At 36.9% G+C, this 22,841-nt stretch overlaps 1 long non-coding RNA gene across 1 annotated transcript in view; it reads left to right on the top strand.

Moving 5' to 3' along the window:
* Positions 1-18,220, top strand: part of LOC114612260 — a 94,737-nt gene extending 76,517 nt beyond the window's left edge. Inside the window, exon 3 of the long non-coding RNA XR_003709973.1 lies at positions 18,153-18,220. This is a non-coding gene — a long non-coding RNA (uncharacterized LOC114612260). The remainder of the gene's footprint in view (positions 1-18,152) is intronic.
* Positions 18,221-22,841: the final 4,621 nt, after the last annotated feature.

The following is a 22,841-nucleotide window of genomic DNA, read 5'->3' as shown; positions in this document are numbered from 1 at the left end:
TCACATACAGTCTGATCAGAGATAGAGTACCACAGGATGTGCTAAGTCAGGGGAAAAATGAATGAGTGGATAGATAAAACAAGCAAAAGTTTCAGCAGATAAATAGATACCATGTCTGGAGTATCTTAAAAATAAAAGTAAATAGAAAATGTCTTACCAATTATCAAGTTAAGCCAAAGTTCAACTGTTTGAAGTGATCACTACTTTCTTCTGTAGTTTTATACAAAGAAGAACATTTATTTATATTTATGTATTTTTAAAATGTCATATATGAGTATTGAACTCACTCTCTCCTCCCTTCCTTTCAATTCCTTCTATGTTCCTCCATTCTTCCTCAGATCTGGTGGGCTTTACTTGTTTCCTTGTAATTGCTACAAACACACTCACACACCACACACACACACACACACACACACACACTGATAAACACAATCTTTGGAGATAATTTAATGTTACTCATATTTAGGGTTGACCTGTTGGGATCTACTAGCCTATCATGTGTTTCATCCCTGAAGATAAATGTTCCTGTTCACAGCCACTGTTAATTACTTGTAGCTCTTCTTTAGGGGTGAAGCCTTGTGAGAGTTAAAGGAGAATATTTAAATGAAGGAATAAGACACTTTAGAGACAGGTATTGGACTTACTAATAGCTACAATTTAGAGTTCCTTGAGTTTCTCAATATTTTTAAAAATGGTTAAGGAAATTATAGAATGTTCCTAAGTTGCTATTTGTTTTTTGTTTGTTTGTTTTTGTTTGTTTGTTTTACATACACAGTGGCCTGTGAAAACAGAAAGAACTTAATTTGGGGAGAGGGCAAGCACACTTGTGGTTTAGTTTCCTGTTACAGTCAAAATGTTTCACATACAAGGGAGCTCCGGAGTTCTACTGGGCACCTGTAACTTCTTTGAAAGTTTTTCTATGACTCTACATCTATTCTAAATTGACATGTAGTGAGAGCTACGTGTAGCTTAATGTTGCCTAAAGCTGGCTTATTTTCTAGTGAGAGTCTAACACACGGTTAAGAAAGTGGTGAAAATTGAAATCAAACAGGTCTCAGTCAAAGTTATCTATTGAGACCATAGTGACGATAGAAACGCCACTGTTGTTTGTCATCAGGCTAGTTAGAACTACAGCTTTAAATGACTTCTATTTTTATGTTTCCTGAATATTTTCATTTGTTTGGTTTTCAAGATAGGCTAGCACTATATAGCTCTGGCTGTCCTGTAACTCACTGTGTAGACCAGGCTCAAACTCACAGAGATCCACCTGCATCTGTCTCCCAAGTGCTGGAGTTAAAGGCATGCAACACTATTCCCCTAGTTGGTTTCCTGAATCATTAACCCCTGCTTCCACATTCTGTACCTTGCATCACAAGGAAATTTGCATTGACTAATAGTTTTCTGATACTCTAACCTGATCCCTTCCCCAAAATTTCTGCATCCCCCATGTTTGAGCATCTCAGCACACAAGTTTCATCTCCTTCTCTTTGCTTTTCCTTTTCTATAGTCCTCCTCTTCAAAGCCCAGTTCAAGGAAGCACCCCTCAATTCACATTTCCTGTATTCCAATGGGGCTTTGCATTTCACAATTTGCTATTTCCAGTGTTGTCAACTTGACTCATCTACCACATGTTAATCCTTAGGGAGCAGTGACCGACCATTCCTCCCTTCCTTTGAGTAATTTTGTATGTAGTTTCTTGGGAACATATATAAACTGCATGTCATGTTGCATTGAGGAATACTGGAAAACTCTAGAAAGAGCTTCATGACAGATCTGGAGTTATTGACAAGTACAAACTATTATTGACTCCCAATTACATATATATATATATATATATATATATATATATATATATATAAAAGATGTGATAATTTGAGTGAATGTTTACATTCATTACAATATATAATAGGATCTAGAATATTAAAATAATTGAGATATTTACAAACAACACTGTCAGTGCAGCCACATGAATTGACATATAAAGCATACTTTATTGTTACAGTAGAGATCAAAATGTGGAGTTGCCTAATTTTAGTTTTATTTAAAAATTGGTACATTTAAATCTTCATTTTTAATACGTACTTATACTAATGTTATGAAATGTAATGCAGCTAGGGGTACCTGGCCGGCCCATGCCAAGGTGTCCCCTGAGAAATTATGCCATGCAATAGATCTGCTATAAAGGGGGTTTGGGGGGGATGGGAGGAGAGTGAGGGTCTGGAGAAGGGGAGGGCAGACAGGCAGGAGCAGAGTCATAGGAGCAGATAAGGGGGGACAGAGGGACATAGAAAGACAGAAGGGGGGAGGGAGGGAGGGAGGGAGGGAGGGAGGGAGGGAGGGAGGGAAGGAAAGGGAGGAAGGGAGAGGGAGGGAGGGAGGGAGAGAGAGAGAGAGAACGCTGGGGTGGTGAGCAGTCCTTTTATATGCCACCTACACCTGCCAGCAGCAAGTAGTGACAGCAGTTGATGATGTAAGCCATTACAAGGACCCTGGGTAGGAGCCTAGCAGAATCTCCTATAAGCAAACATTTAATTTTTTGAGAATTTCATACACTATATTCATTCACTTCCTCCTTCTACCCCTATTTCATAGTCTCTCATGTTTTTGTAACATATATATTGAAAAATTCATCCCATCAAAATTAGTGATGACCCTATATTCGTATGTGCTGAAGCATCTTCCACTTACCATGAATGACACCCTTAAGGAGAAATGATTCTCTTCCAACAGCTGTTAGTTACTAATAGCTCTTCAGCTCATGGTGATCTTTGTCCAATCTCCCTTCTTTGTCCTGGGATATTATCTGAGTTGATCATGCACAGGTTTCATTTGTGAGTTTGTGCAATTTTCCTATTGTTTCTGGGAGACACCATTTCATTATAGCCATTTGCTTTCTTTACAGTATATGAAGATGAACACAGAGACCAAAGTATGAGGTCAAAGTATAGTGAATAAGATATTACTTACTATATGATCTATTTTAAAACATATATTTATGACATGAAAGTATCTTCTCAGCAACTTGTCTCTGAACTTCAAACTTTCTATCTTCTCATGAAAACTGTTAGGTAGTGGATTCTTGTTATTTCTGTTTTAATTGGTTTGTATATTAAAAAGTAAAGGGTGTCTTTTGTTCTTAGTGGTGGTTTATTCTTGTTATTTATTTATTTATTCATTATTTATATATTATTTTAGACTATTCATTCCTAATATGGTTTAAAAAAAGTTTTTGATAGAAGGGAATATGGGAATTTCACATTTCAAAAGACCATAATACCTGTAGATGTGTCTTTGGATCTTAAAAACTTATTTGTGAAATTAATCACTATACTTCTTAAACTTTTTCACCTAAGAAAAGTTTACAAGATCCCAAGCATGTAAGCATTTAAGAATAAGAATACATATCAAATATTTGCTGTTAATAAGTCATTAAAAATTTAAAACAATTATCTGGTATAAGGATTAATTTATGTTCATTATGGACAAAAATCAAAATTTCTACTAAGAATTTTTTCCATTGTTTTTTGAGGATATATAGTTGCATCACTTCTCCCTTCCTTTTCCTTCCTCCCAAACATCCCATCTACCTCTTCCTGCTCTTTTTCAAAAAATCATGCCCTCTTTTTATTGTTAACTACTGATTTTTGCACATGCATGTACCTATATATTCCAAATATAACACATTCCTGCTGAATGTGTATAATGTTGCTCATGTGTTTATTTTCAGGGCTGTTTGGCACAGGACATCCAACTGGTGTGCTCTTCTCTGGAGAAGACTATGTCTCCTTCCCTCAGTATCCCTTAGTTGCCTGTAGGTTTTTGTGCAGGGTTGAGGCATAGTGGGTTCTCTTCTGTCTCTATTGGCTCTATCTATGTCTATTGCTGTTCAGCTCACACTTGAATGATAATCGTGGTGAGAATTTATGTGTAGCTTCCAGCATTACTAGTAGACACAGTCTCACAGCAAATGCCCTGATCCTCTGGTTCTTACAGTCTTTCTGCCTCATCTTCTGAAATGTTCACAGATCATGAGATGTGGGTGTGTTTTTACATCTATTCATCGGGGCAGGTTTTGACAACCCTACATTTTGATTGAAGTGTTCTATAATGGTCTCAATTTATTGAAAAAAAATTTTTTTCTTGATGTGGGATGAGTACTATAGTTATCTCTGGCTATAGGGATGAATAGCAGTTAAAGATTATGTTGGTTCAGTAAAGACCTGTTCAGTAAGAGAGAAGCCAAAACCAATACTAGAAAACCAAACCAGTCAGCTACTCAGTGTTGGTGAAGTTATAGATCTTGGAGTAGAATCTATACACAATTTTTATTTTTATGTAAATAATTCAAGTTTGGCTGAATTTCTATAGTTCAAAACAGAGCACCATTATTTTAGAGTTGGTATTTTTATTTTATAATCAGTGATGTTGAGAAGACCACCTCATATCAGCCCTCAAAATCAAACATTAGAGCATAATACAATAGGAAGATGATACTAACGTGATAATTACATGCTGAGTAATGACAGCAGCAAATATCAAAAATCTTGGTTTTCTGTAATAAAAATATCATGTCTCTATAAGAGTATCAATACTTGCATGTAAAGGGAGGTACACACTTGATACTATACTGTATACTCAAATCTTATCAGAGGTGTTTCAAGCAGCTCACACTGACGTTGCCTGGGATGTAAGCTGGTTCAGAGCAAAGAGCACAATTTATGTGTTTTGAAACCAACAGCAGAGTGAGGTTGTCCTACATAACATGGGTATGTGTGCACTGCAATGAACACCTTAGATTTTCATAGAATTGTGAACCAATTTTTCATCACTGAGTTTTCTAAACCTATTACCGCTGCCAAATTCTTTACAACCCCAGTGCTTAGTTACAGGATGACATATGAATCATAAGTCATAGATTAAGATCTACTGGGCTATGAGGTGAGAAGTAGTGAGTTTCTGTGCCCTCTTCCATATCACATAGCAGGTGTGATAGACAGGAATATGTATCTCCTGCTTTAGATGCAGTGAAGATTTCCAGTGCCCTGAAACACTTAACGGTTACCCTCATTAAGCTGAGAACTTTGTTATTTATTAAATAATGTCTCTAACGATGTCAATGGCTATCTTTATGGTACATGTGCACAAAAATCTAAGAAATAATGATGTGTAATAAGTGAAAGAACCTACAACGCTTTTGTCTGAATTCATTATGGAATAAGTAATTTATACTCAGTCAGTGATTGTCATTTGTCCCATATCAATTAAGTTCTTGCTTCATTCTTTCAGTTAGAAATGCAGTTCATAAGATCAGAACAATTGAAAATGCCCACACATTTCAGTAAGGTAGTTTAAACAATGAAGGTAACTTGGATGCAGATTTTATTCAAAGGAGAAAGTGATGTATATTTGTGATTTCTTTGTCTATTTTTAACACAATAAAAACATACCTGATAATTCTGTGAGGGATACAGTTTCATTTTGCCAAGTTGCATAAATGCCCATTTTTTGTTGTTGTGTTTGGGGGTACTGGATTTATAACTGAGGGCCTCATGACTGCTACACAGAAACCATACCACTGGGCTATGTCTGCAGCTCACATGATGAGTACATTCCTGTGAAGAAAATTATTCATTAAATTGATCTTCTGATCACTATTTTAGCACCACGAATATATTTTCTCTTCTGGGATTTAATTGGCTTTTACATTTATCCAATCTTTGTATCAGACTCTTTCTTTCAAGGACTGACTGTTTGGTTGTTTTTGTTTTAGGAAGCAAGTGCTAACTGTGTGCAGTTATGTGCTTCTAAGATAAAACAGCAATGGCTTTTGCTTTTGAATGTCTGTCTTTGCGCCTGAGTTGCTTCCTTCTAAGATCCCATGTGGAACACTTATAATCCACCATTTGTTTCTTCCTGCTCCTGAAGGTATTTACCTGCCTAGTTTGATGGAGATTTTCCAGCCCTATTTGATTTCAAAGAGAATTTCTCATTCGTTTTTCCTAAACAGAGACTGATATTAGTTAAACACAATTGGCCTTGAGATATTAGTCGGATAGTTTCTGGTATTGTGTCAGGATTTTGTTTTGTTTTTCAGGTTTTATTGGTGATGCCTCTGCATTTAACTTGTTGTTTTAATATAACTCTCTTCAAATAGCAGTAAGTCTCAGAAAGAAAAAGTTTTGAGAAAAGCTAAGCAAGTTGTTTGAAAGAAATGGACATTTAAGTGCTTAATCCAATTAGAGACTCTTAGGGTCTATATGGACAAAGATGACAATAGCCTTTATAAGCATTAATTTCATGACACAAACACTTTGTAGAAGTGAATGTAGAATTTGTAGATCCTTCAGCAAATCCCCTCTGTTGGCTGAATTTATTTAAAGAGCTTTTCTGGTCACCTTTGAACCTCAATGATTTCTCCAGATGTACAGAAGTGAACAATGTAAAAATCTTGCTGCTTCAGCAGAAATGATTCCAGCTGGCTGGGAACTGGATCTGCAAGTCATTGGTTACAGCTGTGTTTCAATTTATGTGATGGTTGAAAAAATACATTACCCCGATTAGATGGCTAGAAAGAGGACTCTTTGTTTAGCCCTTGTGTGGGGACTGAAATTGTTTATGGTGCTGTTTTCTCCACAGCCTTTGCAAAGTAAAGCTGGACAAATAGACTTATTCAGTGCTCCTAAGAAATGCTGCATATTCAGCTTGAATTCTTTACTAGAGAAACTATAGTTGGGTTTTTTTTTTTCCTGATGCTGTCACCCACTAAATGTTTTAAAGGTCTAGCATTTAAAAGAAGCATTACATTTTCTGTCATACTGCATAGAGCGTTTAGTGATTGAAAAAGCAGTTTCCTTTGTTTAATATGTACTTTAAACGTGTCTTTGTCAGACATGGGGGTAGGAATATGCTTTCCCTTGAATTCAAGTTCTATAGTGGCATGGGATCTGAATATAATTTCTAAATAAGTTATTCACTTCTTATGTGCTCATGGCACATAGACAAAGAAAGAAAGAAAGAAAGAAAGAAAGAAAGAAAGAAAGAAAGAAAGGAAGGAAGGAAGGAAGGAAGGAAGGAAGGAAGGAAGGAAGGAGGGAGGGAGGGAGGGAAAAAAGAAAGAGAGAGGAAAAAAAGAGAGAGGGGGAGAGGAAGGAAGGAAGGAAGGAAGGAAGGAAGGAAGGAAGGAAGGAAGGAAAGAAGAAAGCATTTCTAAGAAAGTATAATCAAGTATTTCTATGAGCGTGTTCAATTAGGAAATACTGTTTGTCATCTCAGGAAAGTTTACAATGTTTACAGGGGTGTGGTTGGCAAAGTGAGCTGTTTCCTCAATTCTTTTTCTTTACTTCTTTTAACATAGGGTCTTGCTAAGTTGCTTAGGTTGGCCCAGGATTCACTCTGTAGCTCAGGTTGGCCTTTTAGGTGTCTGCTCAGCCTAAAAATAATTGAGATAATAGGCCTGGGCCACCATACCTGTGTTAAAATTTAGGCTAACAAAATGCAAACTGCAGGTAACTCTTGTAAACATACCTTCCTGAAGTAGCTACTCTACTATTATATGAGTAGAAGTTTGCTTGTAGATTTTGTTTTCCAATACAGTTTAAGTTGAGTCAATCTATTTAAGTTTAAAACAATTTGTCAGAATCAGTGACTTCTTTATAACTTAGTAAGATATATGGAGACAAACCATAGTGACATTTTTATTTTTAACTTCCCTGGTGGTCACTGACTTTTATAATTAATCCAACATTATTAAAAATAATTTTTATTATATTCATTGAATGCCTCTGTGTGTGTATATAGACAAGTCACAGTATGTATGTGGTAGTCAGAGGACAGATTATAGGAGTTCTTCTCCTGCAGCCCTGTGAATCCCAAGAATAAAGCTCAAGTCATCCTGGTGGATAACAAGTACCTTTATCCTATGAGCCATCTTTTCAGCTCAATCAGTTTTGGGGAGTGTGTGTGTGTGTGTGTGTGTGTGTATGTATGTGAGTATGTGTGTGTATGTATGTGTGTATGTGTGTGTATATGTGTGTATATGTGTGTATGTATGTGTGTGTATGTGTATGCATGTGTGTATATATGTGTGTATGTATGTGTGTATGTGTGTGTATATGTGTGTATGTGTGTATGTATGTGTGTGTATGTGTATGCATGCGTGTATATATGTGTGTATGTATGTGTGTATGTGTGTGTATATGTGTGTGTATGTGTGTTTGTATGTGTATGCATGTGTGTATATGTGTGTGTGTGTATGTGTGTATATGTGTGTGTATGTGTGTGTGTATGTGTATGCATGTGTGTATATGTGTGTGTGTATGTGTGTGTGTGTGTGTGTATTTCTTTATAAAATCTTGAGGAAGGCCTAAGTTTTTCAATGAACTTGAGAATGTTGAGAATGAGTTCAAGTTCCTGATCAAAAGTCACATAGAGTTCATAGCAGATATATGTGGTAAAGACATAGGAATGCATCATATTTTCCTTGAAAATACATAATAGATAACACTTTATACACTTTTCTTCTATCTTCATGCCCCACTGTGTATGTGTGACAGAGAGAGAGACAGAGACAGAAAGACAAAGACAAAATTTAATAACTTGGAATAAGTATCCATAATGTAGCCAAGAGGAGGAGACAAAGGTATGATTGATTTATCTTGAAACAGCAGACACTTCACTGTGTCAGGTTCTTTCCCTGATCAATGAAGATACACCAGCTAACCCCCACCAAAATCAATACAGCTGATTGGAAACCATGGGATGAGTGCCTAAGAAGGCAGCCACAGTGGACTCTCCCCTGCTCAGGAAGATTTAAATGATGCACACAAAGCCATGAGTCGTTTTTCACAGTTCTTGTGAAGAGGAAGCTTCTTCAATCCAGAGGGGAAAATATAATAGAGTTTGAAAGTAGACTTGAACTTGCTTCCAATTAGCTTCCATCTAGAGGTGTGTTGATGAGAAAAAAAAACTATCATTGAGCATAGAAAAAGCAAAACATAATTCTGTATTAAAAAGAGCATTTAGAATTCATTTAAGGTAAGCTTATTGGAACTTTTTCCAGTTATGCTCTTCCGCATATGTACCACATACACAGTAACTTCTATATTAAAAGCCAATACCTCTCCAGTTATAAATCTACAAAAATACATCTTACATACTGTCTCAAACAATTGAAAACCTTAATGTGAATAGACAGTCCATGCGAAGGTTTTAGTATAGAGTTTTGATGTTGACATCTTCTGCAGCTGATGTCATAATAGACCTTTGGGGTTATGGCCTCAGATCAGCTATGAGGGAAATCAGAAGAAGATCTTTCTAGCTTTCCTGTCACAGGAGCAACCAGAAAGCCATCACGACACTGAAACGACACAGCCAAGGAAACACACAAAACAATACTAGATTAATGGTGACCAGGACAGATCTCAGTTTTGTTCCACTCCACTGCACAGTTATTTCCAGCATAGTTAGGCCTTGGTGGTAATTTGGTTCTCTTTCCTAATTTTCAAGATTAGAAAGTTGAAGTTCTTAGGCTTCATGATTTTTCTAAGATAGTGAGCGTTAGTAGCTCCTGAGCTGGCACTACATCTTGGTTCCCCAAGATTTAGAGACATTCGTTCTTTAATTACCACGCCACCCCTACTGCCATGTTTAGTCAAGGCATAGGTGCGACCAGACAGAAAGTCGCTCCTTCCTATAGTAGAATTAGTTAAAAGATAAGCTATTATAATTGTTCTTGTTTGTTACAGATCCTGTGCCTTGATATTCCCACTCTCAATACAACAGTCATTCCAATGCTATTTGCTATCAGGTTTTTCTTTCTGCTTATTCTTTTCTTTAAAAGCTCCAGGGAGTTTAGAGGTCAGGTGGGGTGGGGGTGGGGAGTGGGAACATCCTCGTGGAGACAGGGGGGTGGGTTGGAGGTATGAAATGTGAAACAGTTGGAGGGTGAAGGGGGTGAATGAAATATGAAGTGTAAAATAAATAAATAAATAAATAAATAAAAAGTATTACAATAAATAACATATAAACTAAATAATTAAAAAATAAAAATAAATGTAAAAAGCTAGGATCCATTCTTTCTCTGTCACCTGTCAGCAAACTCAGAAATATCACAGAAACGTTTTTTGCCGTTGGTGTGTATAATACTGATAACTACTCAAATGCACTCTGCCATGTGTGAGTATAACTTGATGTAGCCTGGTGCTTTGTCCACACATTGACCCCACCATACAATCAGTTGCTTTATTAACTGGAAGAGGGAGCCCCACCTTCAGCCTTAAGAGCTGTTTGCTCTGGTGAGTGTACTACAGGGCAACAGCACTTTAGCCTTATACCTCCTTCAAGTTCATGTTCCCGCCCTGCCTTTCCCTGGCTCTCTGTAACTACTCTCATTGGTGTGACACTGAATGCAGGCTTCCTGTGGATACTGATGAAGATTGGAATCAAAAATTGGTTCCGCACTTCTAAGAGAGCTGAAAGGAGAAAGGGAAAGTGGATGTGGAACATAGAAAAGATTACTATAATGAGTTACAATGAGGGGGGGAGAGAAAGAGGCTGAGACTTATCAGACTGACAGACCAACTTGGGCACTTATCAGGTGTCTGATTTAAATAGAGCCATTCTCTCCCCCAAAACAGCAAAATTATTAAAGAAAATTAAGCCATATAGTTTCCTTTGGTTAAAAGCAAACATTGTCCTTGATTATAATGATTTTAATATACACTTTTATTTTAATATATTTTAACTTTCCTTGAAATCTGATTTGAGATCTAATTCTTACTCAGACATATCTTACTTAGACAAACAAGAACACTGGGTGTTTTATTTCATAGAAAATTCCTAACCTGACCAACATCAAATCACTGACGTCTGATTCTTATCTCTTTATTGTTTGGTTATTCATTACTTTCTCTGAAAAAAAAAATAGAGACCTTTTTCATTTTATTCAGTTTCTGCTATTCCTTTCTAATGTGAAAAAAAATTGGAAAAAAAACTCTCTGTATATCTGCTTCTCTCACTATTACTCCATGCCTTCTGAAAGCAGAACTCTGATATGTGTTGGTTGGCATTAGAGAGAACATGGCTCTCTACTCTGGAAAGGTTAGACAAATAAGCATGGCTGAGATACTCAGAGCCCACAGAATCAGGAGATATTTTGAGTCTTCTGATTTTGTTAAATCATTGTTATATTTTGGAGGCAGGGGAGGAGCTTGGTTTTGTGTAACTCTTCCTCCATAAGTCATCTTACCTTTTTAAAAGCTATTTAGTAAATAAAACCGTTTCAGCCAAAATAAGAAATAAAAGTTCTTCCATCAGAAAGAAATACTTTTAATTTTAGATCCTTAAGTCAATCAATATAGTTTATGTCTCCAAAAAGACACTAGAAGGAAAACACTGGGATCCAATGATGATTTTCTCTATAAACCTTTTCAGAGGGATGAATGAAGTCAGAATTGAATAATAAGCTCTCCACAAAGTTAGAAAATATTTTAAATTCACATTGTCTAAAATGGTAAATTCCCAGCCATACATACTATCCATCAGAGACACAGATGGGGTCAGAGGCAATGAACTTTGACTTTTGTTTAATTTTAATTTGTATTAAAGATTCCCAATTGTAGCTGATTGCAGAATACAAGTTAAATATGGCACAAAAATATTCAGCACGTGAATAATATACTGTGTGTATGCTTCCATGAACTTGAAATCAAAATATAAACCATGCATCACTTTGATGTCACCTATTCTCCTTATTATAAACCTCATACATTAAATTAATATGATTCTCACAATCATACTAATTTTACATACCCTTTAGAAGAAATAAGACATTCTTGGCCTGTAAGCAAAGAGTAGGCAGACTGTATTATTTCGAAGCACTGCTTCCTTTAGTTTGATACATGATTTAGGGTAGAATCAGAGCACTTTTGACTTTTTTATGAAGCTAGAAAATAAATCTCCAATAATATTTGAAAGTAATTGATGTTGAGTGATTGTACATGTGCTACGTCTTTCAAATTAAACGGAGAAGCAAAGTCAAAGTTTTTCTTTGTGAATACTTTTCCTGTGGTCACCACATAAATCCGGATGTAGGGAAAAGCTGGCTTCAGTGTTAGTTGATTAGAAGCCGAAAGGTAGCAAGGGCTTCAAGCTTCCGTCTATGACAGTGGTAACCACATTGTTTGATTTCTACATTTCCTTTCAAATAAATGTTGATATAACCAAATCTGCTTTCCTATTGGCCCTAACAGAAGTCCTGACAGAGTCTCGCCACTTGGAACTGGCTAGCCCATGTCTAAATATAAATATTGTAACCCATAGTCACTCAGTAATAATTATTTTCCTTCCAGTGCCTATTGCTTTGATTTTCTAAACTCTTTAGTTAATATATTTTGTTCTTTCTGTGGACTCAAGTCATGTATGCTTGCCTGGGAAAGAAAGAAATACCTGAAAGAGCTGAAGGGGTTTGCAGCTCCATAAGAAGAACAACAATATCAACCAACCAGACCCCCCAGAGCTCCCAGGGACTAAACCACCAACCAAAGAGTGCACATGGAGGGACCTGTGGTGACTCCAACTGTATATTTAGCAGAGGATTGCCTTGTCAGACATCAGTAGGAGAAGAAGCCCTTGGTTCTGTAAAGGCTCAATGCCCAGTGTAGGGCAATGCCAGGGCAGTGAGGTGGGAGTGGGTGAGTAGGTGGGGGGAGCACCCTCAGAAGTAGAGAGAGGGAGGATGGGATAGGGGGTTTTCGGAGGGGTAACAGAGAAAGGGGATAACATTTGAAATGTAAATAAATAAAATATCCAATAAAATAAAGAAAAAGAAAGAAATACCAAAATACTATAGGTTAAGGGGAAAATTTGAATGTGACTTTATTGCATCTTCTCCTGAGAGCTACAAGTGAGTTATTCATGCACAAGGTCTAAAGAACTGGGTATCAGTGGCCAGTTGTTGTAAGCACATACTACATTATTAAAATACTCGAAAAATGAGATCTGACAGACATAACAAAGTCATGACTCTAATTTATCAAGAGCATTGTGGGTAACTATTTAGAGGAACAAAAGCAGGATCAAAAATGCACAGATGCAAGAGAGTGAAAAAAATCAAAATAAAGTCTGATCGAGGAGAGAGAGAGAAAATAAGCTAAACGTATCAGACAGGACAGATTCTGCAGGCTTATTGCTGATACTGGCAAATACGTGTGCTAAGCTAACCTGTGGATGTCTGTCTTTATTTCAACTTTTCATCCGATTCTGAACTCGAGTCATTCGCAGTCTCCAGACTCAGAAATAGTACTTCATATTCTTTGTAGCGATTAACGACATGGTGGCTCTGTTCCTTCCTGTCTTTCTTCCTCTAGATCTCTATTCCATCTCTTTTTCCTCCTACCTCTCCCATCCTTTTCCTTCCTGCCCTTTTTTCTTTCTCCTGGGAGTATGCACTCAACATTCTGTTTCCGTCTGGTGGCCACTTCTTTTTCCTTTTCTTTTTCGGCCGGTCTTTGTGCTTGAGGTTTTCTGTTCACCCACCCACCACCCAGCCCACTCCAGCCCACTCCTGTTTCCTTTTCCTTGTTCTTTCAAATCAGAAGCCTGTAAGAGCTGATTTCTACTTGCATCTCTTTATGGATCGTGTGATGTTTTCTTTGGAACCTCAGCTGGTTGTCCTTCGCGTTTGTTGCCCACGAATCTGTTGCCAAACTGCTACCTTAGTTGGTCCTGCAGGGCTGCATTGCATGCTGGGATTGTCTGTGAGAGTAAACTGACATATCTGGAGCACCAGCCAGCATTGGCTGGAGTATGGTGATATCTGCTTCCCTTTTGTATGCCTTTATTTTTGTATGTACTAGACAGTCACCAATAGCTAGTTCTGCCCAGCAAGTAATTAAAAAATACTGCTAGTGTAGAAAGGGAAGGTAACAGTTTACCACACTGTCATCACAGGGAGCGACTGAAGAACAAAGAAAATGGTGCCTTGTATGTTGTGAAGCACCAGCACAATCATGGCCAAATGTTTTAGCTCTTTTAGTACTAGTGTACAGATGCACAGGGATCCACCTTTTATTTAGATCTACGTATTCAATCATTAATATGCGGAACCAGAAAACTTCTGTGACATACCTATTCACTAACAGTCATTTATTATTATTATTCTTAAAAAGTCTTTAAAATTAAAAAATATACTAATATCCAGTCAGTCGATCTCATTCCAAGTTAGCATTTCAACACAGTTTAAATCACATTGATGAGTCAGATCTTGGCAAGTCTTGTCTTTTAATTCCTACGAAATGAGGACATAGCTAATAAAAACATGAGGTTATAACTTCGATTAAAATCCCAGCTTTTTAATTTTTTATTTATTTTATCTATCTTTTATTTATTTATTTTACTTAAAAGGATTGATCTCTACACACCCGGCCCTATGGGTGTGTGGGTGTCTGGTGCTGGGTGGGGTCTTCACACAAAAACAGATAGATTCTCTTTTGCTCTTTCTTCAGTCAAAGGGAAAAAGAAAACGAAACCGCAGAATAAAGTCTAAGGCTGTTAAGAAACTGCCGGGGTTTTTGTTTGTTTGTTTTGTTTTGTTTTGTTTTGTTTTTCCCCCCCGTGTCGCAGTGTGTGAGCCTGCTTGACTGCTTCCTTAGGTGGGGACCCGGGCGAGACCATGCCTGAGTCTGTTTCCACATTGCTCTTGCAGATCTGTCTTATTGATTAGCAGGGAAAAGGGTGGGGATTGGAGGGAGGGGAGATCACTAACTGGCAACTGGCTCCTTGAAGCACAAGGCATTTTCTTCCGGGAAGATGTCAAACAGCTGAGAAACAGCCACAGAGGAAGTAGAAAGGTGGACAAATAAGGACGAAATGAAGGCATTTCTTAGAAGAGTCTCGAGGCTTTTTTTTTCCTTAGCTCTCTCCCTCTCTTTCTCTCTCTTTCTCCCCCTTTCCTTCCATCATCTGACCTGCAGAGGCTAGAGTGACAGCGTCATGCAAATGCCGCAGTCCAGCAGGTCTGGGAGAGGGTGGATGCCAGACTGTGCGTTAATGTTAATGATGAGCGCAGTGAAAATACCAGCCGCCGCCGCCGCCGCCACCCCTTGCACACAGAAGCGCTCTGAGTCAGCATCAGATGCTAGTCCGACTCTCCGTGTGTCTGTGTGCCTGTGCGCGCGCGCGTGCTCGCTCGGGCATCCGTGTCTAGCCGAGGGGAGGGGGTGGCGTGTGAGTGCGTGGAGGGTAAAAGCCAGTCAGTCAGTGAGAAGCAAAGGTACGTTGGAGAGCAACTAAAATCTGACTGATTTCCATCTTTGGAGCATCAGATGTATTCCCTAAGGAGGATGGGTCTCCGTGATGGGGGTGGTATAATTATGTTAATGTCATATTTATGGAGGGGTGAGATTTTTCATTCTAATAATTGGTTGAATGCTATGGTCAAAAATTGTAAAGCCATATTCAGTTTTAAGGAAAAGCATGGACTTTTATCTAAGTACTGTTTTGTTTTATTTTATTTTATTTTATTTTATTTTATTTTTGCTTTTTGTGAATGCTGCTCTTTGGTTGTTTCTTTTGGATTTTTTTAAAAACTATTTATCTGGGGCCATAAGTGATTCAGTATGGGAAATCAAATGATAAACAGAAAGAGATCTTATATAAGGATGCATTACATCACGGAACAGAATGTTTAAGTCTTACAAGGCAAAGTAAAGATCTGGGCAGGGGTGAAGGGGGGTGGGTGGTTAGAAAGGGGTGTGGTACTAGGGTGGGGGAGGGGAACACTTAGCAAATATTTTGTTCAGCTTAGCTTTCCTTGCAGCTTGCCTGGAAATGGATGATTCACCTGCCTAGAGGAAAACACTCTAAATCTCTAAATCTTTCCATTCTCTCTCTCTCTCTCTCTCTCTCTCTCTCTCTCTCTCTCTCTCTCTCTCTCTCTCTCTCTCTCTTTTCTTTCTAACCTCCTCTTTTCCCTTTTAAGATCCACCACTTTTGAAGAATCAGATTCCACTTATGTGGCTAGGAGTTTTATGTTGTGCTAAGTGTGGTTGTTGTGCCCTGCATTCTGTGCTACTAAACCTTACATCATTCCTAAAATACAGATTCTGCTCCTGAATCACAACAAGGCTAAAAGATGGGAGAGAATTTGATGAATATACAGGATTAAGATTGTGTATTTTCAAAAGTAGTAAACTTTATAATGTAATTATTCAAAGTAAAGAATCTTTTTTTTTCTTACTATGTTGCCAGGATTTTAAGTAACATGCTTGTTAGGTGGTCTTGCTCAAATAACTATGGAGTGTGCATGAAAATATTTGCTGTCTGAATAGTTCGCATATTGAAAGAGAAAAATCGACATTAATGGATATTAAATTATGACATATAAAAAGTTTCTGTTTAAATCTTAACTGTAATGTTATACATTTAAATGAGAATTTTAAGTGTTGTATATCCTGGGCCTAACTGTAACAGTTGTGATATATTAAACTGCAATAGAAGCAAAATATCAATTAGGATCCCATTAACTGGCATATAATCCTTCTCTAATATAATAGAAGTGGGTGTTGCTGTAAAAATCTGTGAGCAGCAGATTTTAACCCATTTTCTGTCTCCTGCTTTGGATAGAACAGGATGCTTCTTAACTGTCCATTGTCTGCTTTGTTTTTCATATTCCGCATTACCGTAAGTTCTAATCTATAAGTGGTCATCCTGATTATTCAGCGCATCTTGACTTTCATGTATTACTAATGTTTCTATTTGTGTGTTTCAATTCGTACTTTGAAGATTAAAAAAAAAAGAAAAATAAGACTGAACCCAACTCTAAATCCTAAGCTGTCCTTTTCACTGGAAGAAGAATTCTTCTGCATCAAACCAGACTTTTCCTAGTCCCTGAGACCCTAACTTGTGAGGTATTTTAGTAACATCACAAGTCAGGCTCTTGGGACCTAGGCGGAGGGGTACCAGCAGCTTTGGACCTTATTGATTCTCGGCATAAACCACCAGAACAAAAGAACAGACATAGATTCTGCCTAGGAGCAAAGAACAATGGTTTTCTTTTTAATCAGCAAGGGTTTCACCATGACCCACCCCCAAAATACAATTGTCAGAAACTGTATTCTAAAGATATAGCACAGTAATATTAAAATACCGTCTGTATTTACTATGATCATCATATAAAGGTATTATAAGACATGTATATAAGAAGCAAAACTAAAACACAAGTGTTTTAAAAACATTGCTTTGGATGTATTTTAAGATGACTAAGAAGAGGATCTGTTCTACATTGTAAGAGAGTTGTTTATATTCATAAGTTTTTGTATGCATAGAATTATATACATTAGTTATTTCAGTAAATTATTCATGCCTCCATAGAACTGTGGCTTAGAATACGTAATATAAGGTTCTAATAATACTCGAGGCCTGAAAAAGAAACGATTTGCAGTTTTCTCTATTGATCCTATTCTTGTTGATACTAACATGAGAGAATTTTGTTTTATACGTGGTAGGTTTAGCCAGTGTCTCCTTAGACTTTTGCCCACACACAATAGCACATATTTGTGAAAATTTTCCTTATTCTGAGATTCACAAAGTCTATATTTAGGGAAAATACAGTGCTTTTGAATTTCTATATTTCATTTTGTGTGTGTTATAAAGCATTAGAGAACGCCTATGAAGTCGGATGCTCTAGTTCACATGTAAAACGCATCTGAGATGCAGGCTCTGTTCAGAATTTTCATTACCAGAAGTAAATACTCAAACCATAGCCTGTGTGACTTACTTGACTGTGTGTTGGTCAATGACACATCAAACGTGTGTTTTTTTAATCTATAATCAATAAATCTATTCCAAGTTTATAGCAACATTACAGAAATTAAGGCTTAAAGTAAGATGGCTTTTCATAACACAGAAGAGAGTGACTTTGGTGTTTTAACTCTAATGCTTCACCATAAATTGTTTTCCCCATTATTAAATAAATCTGTGAATCTATTTTAGGATATCATGTGGAGTCTTTGTTCTGTTTTCGTTGAGCTTGTTATTATTACTTATAACTTGAAATATTAACAATACAAAGTATCCTTATTGTTCCCTAGAAATAGTATAAGAATATCATAAACAGGGACTATGTTTAAGTGTGTGATGATGTTGTGTCTTTTCAGATTCTCTCCTGGCCTCACCCCTGCCATTTATCAAGAAGCTTTGAAATCTCAGTGTCTGTGTGTATAAACATGCTGTACGACTCCAAGTAAAAGGAGTAAATATGAATAGTGGCAGGTTTCTTATTATTATTACTAGTATTTATCTTTCACTTCTTTTAACTTCATTCTTTTTGGAACAGATTATTTTTTAAAAGTCAGAACTTTTCCAGCACAAAGAACTCTATGCCTGTGTGTCTGCAAGCATCACAAAAACTTGATTCCATTTAATAGAAGCTTTACACAACTGATCAGAGCTGTTCTACTGAACAAAACACCGTATAAAGGAGTGTGTTTAATGACACTTGTGTTACAATAATCATATATGATACACACGTGATGCTTCATCAGTTGAAATCCAAAAGGAAGTAGGGAATAATAGTCAACAGCAGAAAATTTTAATATAGAGATTTTCTTTTTATGCTATGTTAATGAACTACACTATATACTAACTTATATTTCATGAGAGAAAAATACCAAAATAAATTTCAGGTCTACTGAACAACGTATGTATGTATGTATGTATGTATGTATGTATCATATATCTTGCAACTTTGAAGAGTCTCTGTGCAAAGCATATGTTGTGTGAGAATACTACTCAGAAAGCTTCTGTCTTAATCCATAAAGGTGTGTGTGTGTGTGTGTGTGTGTGTGTGTGTGTGTGTGTGTCAGACTTTGTTTCTATAAGCTATTTTATGCTATATGTGGATGGATGTGACTCTCTCTCTTCATTTCTCTCTCAGCTGTCACCAGATGATGCAGTTCTGTGGATTCATAAGGTGACTTGGAAAACCAGATCATTCTAAGCTTAAAATAAACAAAAAGATAAACAACAAAGAATGAGAGGATGATGTGGGTTGCATGCAAAAAGCAGTGATCCTAACAATCCGATGGCTTCTGAATTGGGAGAGAGAGCAGCCTGAACCAGACGCATACATTAAGAGCTGTCTGCTGCCCATGTGAGCTTGGAATGAGCTCAGTGTGTTGGAAATGAGGGATCACCTCTTCTGACACCAGCTTATTTGTACAGTTTAATTTTGAAGTAGCAAGTCACTGTTCCAAGTACATAGACTAACCCCTGCTTGTTTCTCTCTCTTCCTTATATTGTTTGCTAAATTACTGTCAACTCCAACTTCCTTTTAGAAATAAAAATCATTACTCAACTTAACCATTTACTGCAGACTAATGAAATAGTAGTTTTCCTTTGTCTCTGTTGTGTGCCTCTGACAATATTGTGATACCTGTGATTTTAGCTTTAGATCTCTTTCAAGGGAAACATGGATTTTTTTTTCTACATGACAATGTTTAAAGCATTTTAGAATCCATCAAGGAGGCCATTCTGGAATTTTGCCAGATCTTAATATGATTATATTTTCTTTTAGAATTCATGAGATCAATACCGTTCTCAGTTTAAAATTCCTAAACATTTCAGTCTTCCACTGACACAACAGAGGCATAGAGACATTTAGACATTCTTTAAATCATTTAATAATATCCCAAGGAGGAAGAAGTATCTTAGGGGAATTATAGTACAAATTAATTATTAATGAACTTAGAAGAGGTGGGGCTTATCTTAAACTCCTCTTCAAAATGACATGCTGATACACGTGCCTAACCTTGAGCTAATATATTTTATATATGCAAATGACCTTGCAAGCTGTCATGTTTGGATGAGTTTATAGGAAAGCACCACACAAAGGGGGAGCTGAAGCCCAAATTTTCTTGCCATTTGCACATGCACTGCAGCCTCCTTGTCCGCAGGCAGCAAACGAAGGCACAGTTTTGATGCCTGAATTCTTTTGTCTAATTTGTTACTTGACTTTTCATTCAGTACTCAAATCCCACTGATCCCTAAGTGACTGCATTTGGAAAAAGAAAACAAGGTTCCAAATATAGATGAGTTTTTTTTTAAAAAAAAAAAAAGAAATTCTGAGAGTTTGTAAACATCTGAAAATAAAGTTTTTTCCTGTAGCTCTGCAAATACATAATTAGTATGCTGAAATTCAGTTGCTATTTTTTGACCTATGTGTCAGTTCCATGTTGAGTTTCCTTATCCATCAATGATCAAATACACATGTGTGTGTGTGTGTATCTGTCTGTCTGTCTATATGTCTGTATGTCTGTGTATCACTCTGTATTTCTGGAAAATATTTAGTGAGAACACTATACACACTGAGGCAGCTTCCTAACATCATCCATGCTGTGTTATTACTAAATTAATGTCAATTTTCATCAAGTGATACTTTTCCCATGTTAATTCGTATTAGACATATTACATGTTAAGCTGAGTATGATATTATACCTGTGGAAAGTTTAAAAGGAGGTGAAGATTGAAGGTAATTAAGATTAATTTAAGATTAAATTGTTTCCTCATCAATCAGCTAATTCCATAGATATCTTATGACAATGTCAAAACGAATAATTCTGATATGGTGGGAAATCTGCCCCATTGATGATATTACTAATGTGATTTTTAACCTTGTTCCCTTAATAGTTAATTACTAATCAAATAAGAACAACACCTATCATGGATAGCATGTGCTTGGCCAAGTAAGTAAGAATTGTTACCCTTGGGTCCTCCTTTGGTTCAATAATGTTTGAGGAGCTTTTGTAGAAGCAGTGTTAGCAGTCTCCCCCTTCCATTTTTCTCCCTCTTTGTTTACTGGTATCTGACAAACTGTGAGCAAGTGAATTTTCTGTGGAATTCTTTTTCCTTGTTTCTAAATTGGAGATTTTGTTTACTTAGATCCAAATTGACAAGTCATTCTTGAAATCTTCTGAATATTTTGTAAACACAAAAGTGAAATATAAGAGCCCACATATTTATATTATGATTGATTTCCTTCCTCCATGAGAGGTTAGAGTAATGTTGAATGGAAACAGTATCCAAGTGAAGCCCTTGACTTTGTATGATTTTTGATACAATGTCTTTCTCGTAGTGGACCTGCAAATCTTAGCAGGGGAAGCAATCTTGGCTACATTCTTACTTTGGTATATATCATTCTAAAACCACCCTATGCATTCGTAACTTGGGGGAAAATTTCTACACTAGACAATATATATTTTTTGCTGTTGTTCTTTGGGGGATTATAACAGTCAGTTCCCTTTATATCTCTCTCTTCCTGGTGCCCCTGTACCCAACATGGAGCCCTTTCAACTTCTTCAAAGAGGTCGAGGTGGGGGAAGTAGACTCTTTATTAATGGCAGAAAACAAACTGGCTGCTGGACTTCCGAGACAGCTCTAGTAATGAAGCTGAGCAGGCTCTGCGACAAAGAATCCATGAATGTACTAAATATATAGAGAAGCCTGTTTAATTCATCAGAGGGGCTTAGAGGACAGACACACAAAGTTTAGAATTCAATTCAAGCCATGCCAGAAAATGAAAACGTACTTTAAAAAGGATTTCTGGGTACAATTGTTCAAAGAAATGTCAACTTTTAAGGTTCTTTCTAGAAGAATTTTGTACTCTCATTTTTTTGTGGTGACTTTTTTTTTCAATTAAAAAGTAAATGATTAATAAAATCTCAAGGAAATTGTATCTTACGATATAAAAACTGTGTTTTGTTTCCACAGGACCCATTCTAGTGAGGCCCACCTATTGCATTGCGTAAAAATAACAGCTTACGTGGATAGGTCACAGATAATTTTATTTTTATGACAATTAGACATAATTGTCACAGTGTTCATAGTATTTCAAATCAAAAGTAATCACCTTTTATATGATTTCAAGCACATTCACACATATCCAACTTTATGATTCAATATATTTTAAAACAATGTAATCAATTAATTCTGAAAAAGCCAAATTGCTGATTTTAAAAAAAAAGACCATCTTTTTCTTACAAGATTAAAAACATGATCCTCGTCTTATGTCATGGTTACTCTGCAAGGAAATTCTTTGCTCTTTGCCTCTGAGGCTACCAGATATGACGTTTGTAAGGAAGACTCACTTCTACAAGAATATGAATTTTCAGTCCCAATACTGTCATAAAGAACTGCATATAAAGTTTACTCAGGACAGTAGGAATGTGACTCAAGAATGAAACTGCTTACAGAAACTTATTAACATTTTCTGAGGATTAACAGAGTCTGGAGCAAACGGTGTTATTGGTTTTTTTGTTTTGTTTTGTTTTGTTTTTGTTTTTTCATTGAGAACTAATATGGGTGAAGAGCATGGGTTCTCCTCTTACTGCTTTTCTGGAGAGATCACAGCTAGGAAGGAAAGACTCCATCACTCACAAGTTCCTGAGTATGTACTGTCAGCACAGTATGCACTGTTTATTCACTAGTCCTTTCCTTTATCATATTTAGTCCCTCTCTGCCTCTGCTCTCACATTCCATTCTCTCCCCTTCTTCTTTTTCTCACTACTATGTTGACATTTTCAGATGGGCGCTCATCATTGAGTGACAAAGCTGACCGACTGCATCTTCTTTACAACTTAATATTCCAGAAGCAAAAAAATAGGAAGAGAGAGGGAGTGAGAAAGGGATGGAGGGAGGAAGACAGAGAGACAGAGAGTGAGACAGGGAGAGACAGAGTGAATCAGAGAGAGAGAGAGACAGAGAGAGAGAGACAGAGACAGAGAGAGAGAGAGAGAGAGAGAGAGAGAGAGAGAGAGAGAGAGAGAGAGAGAGATCCTGTTTTCCAGTTC

The sequence above is a fragment of the Grammomys surdaster genome, unplaced genomic scaffold (assembly GCF_004785775.1).
Source record: "Grammomys surdaster isolate TR1022 unplaced genomic scaffold, NIH_TR_1.0 126153, whole genome shotgun sequence".
Lineage (NCBI taxonomy): Eukaryota > Metazoa > Chordata > Mammalia > Rodentia > Muridae > Grammomys > Grammomys surdaster.
Note: the sequence above shows the minus strand (reverse complement) of the source record. Positions and strands in the feature narration are given on the sequence as shown.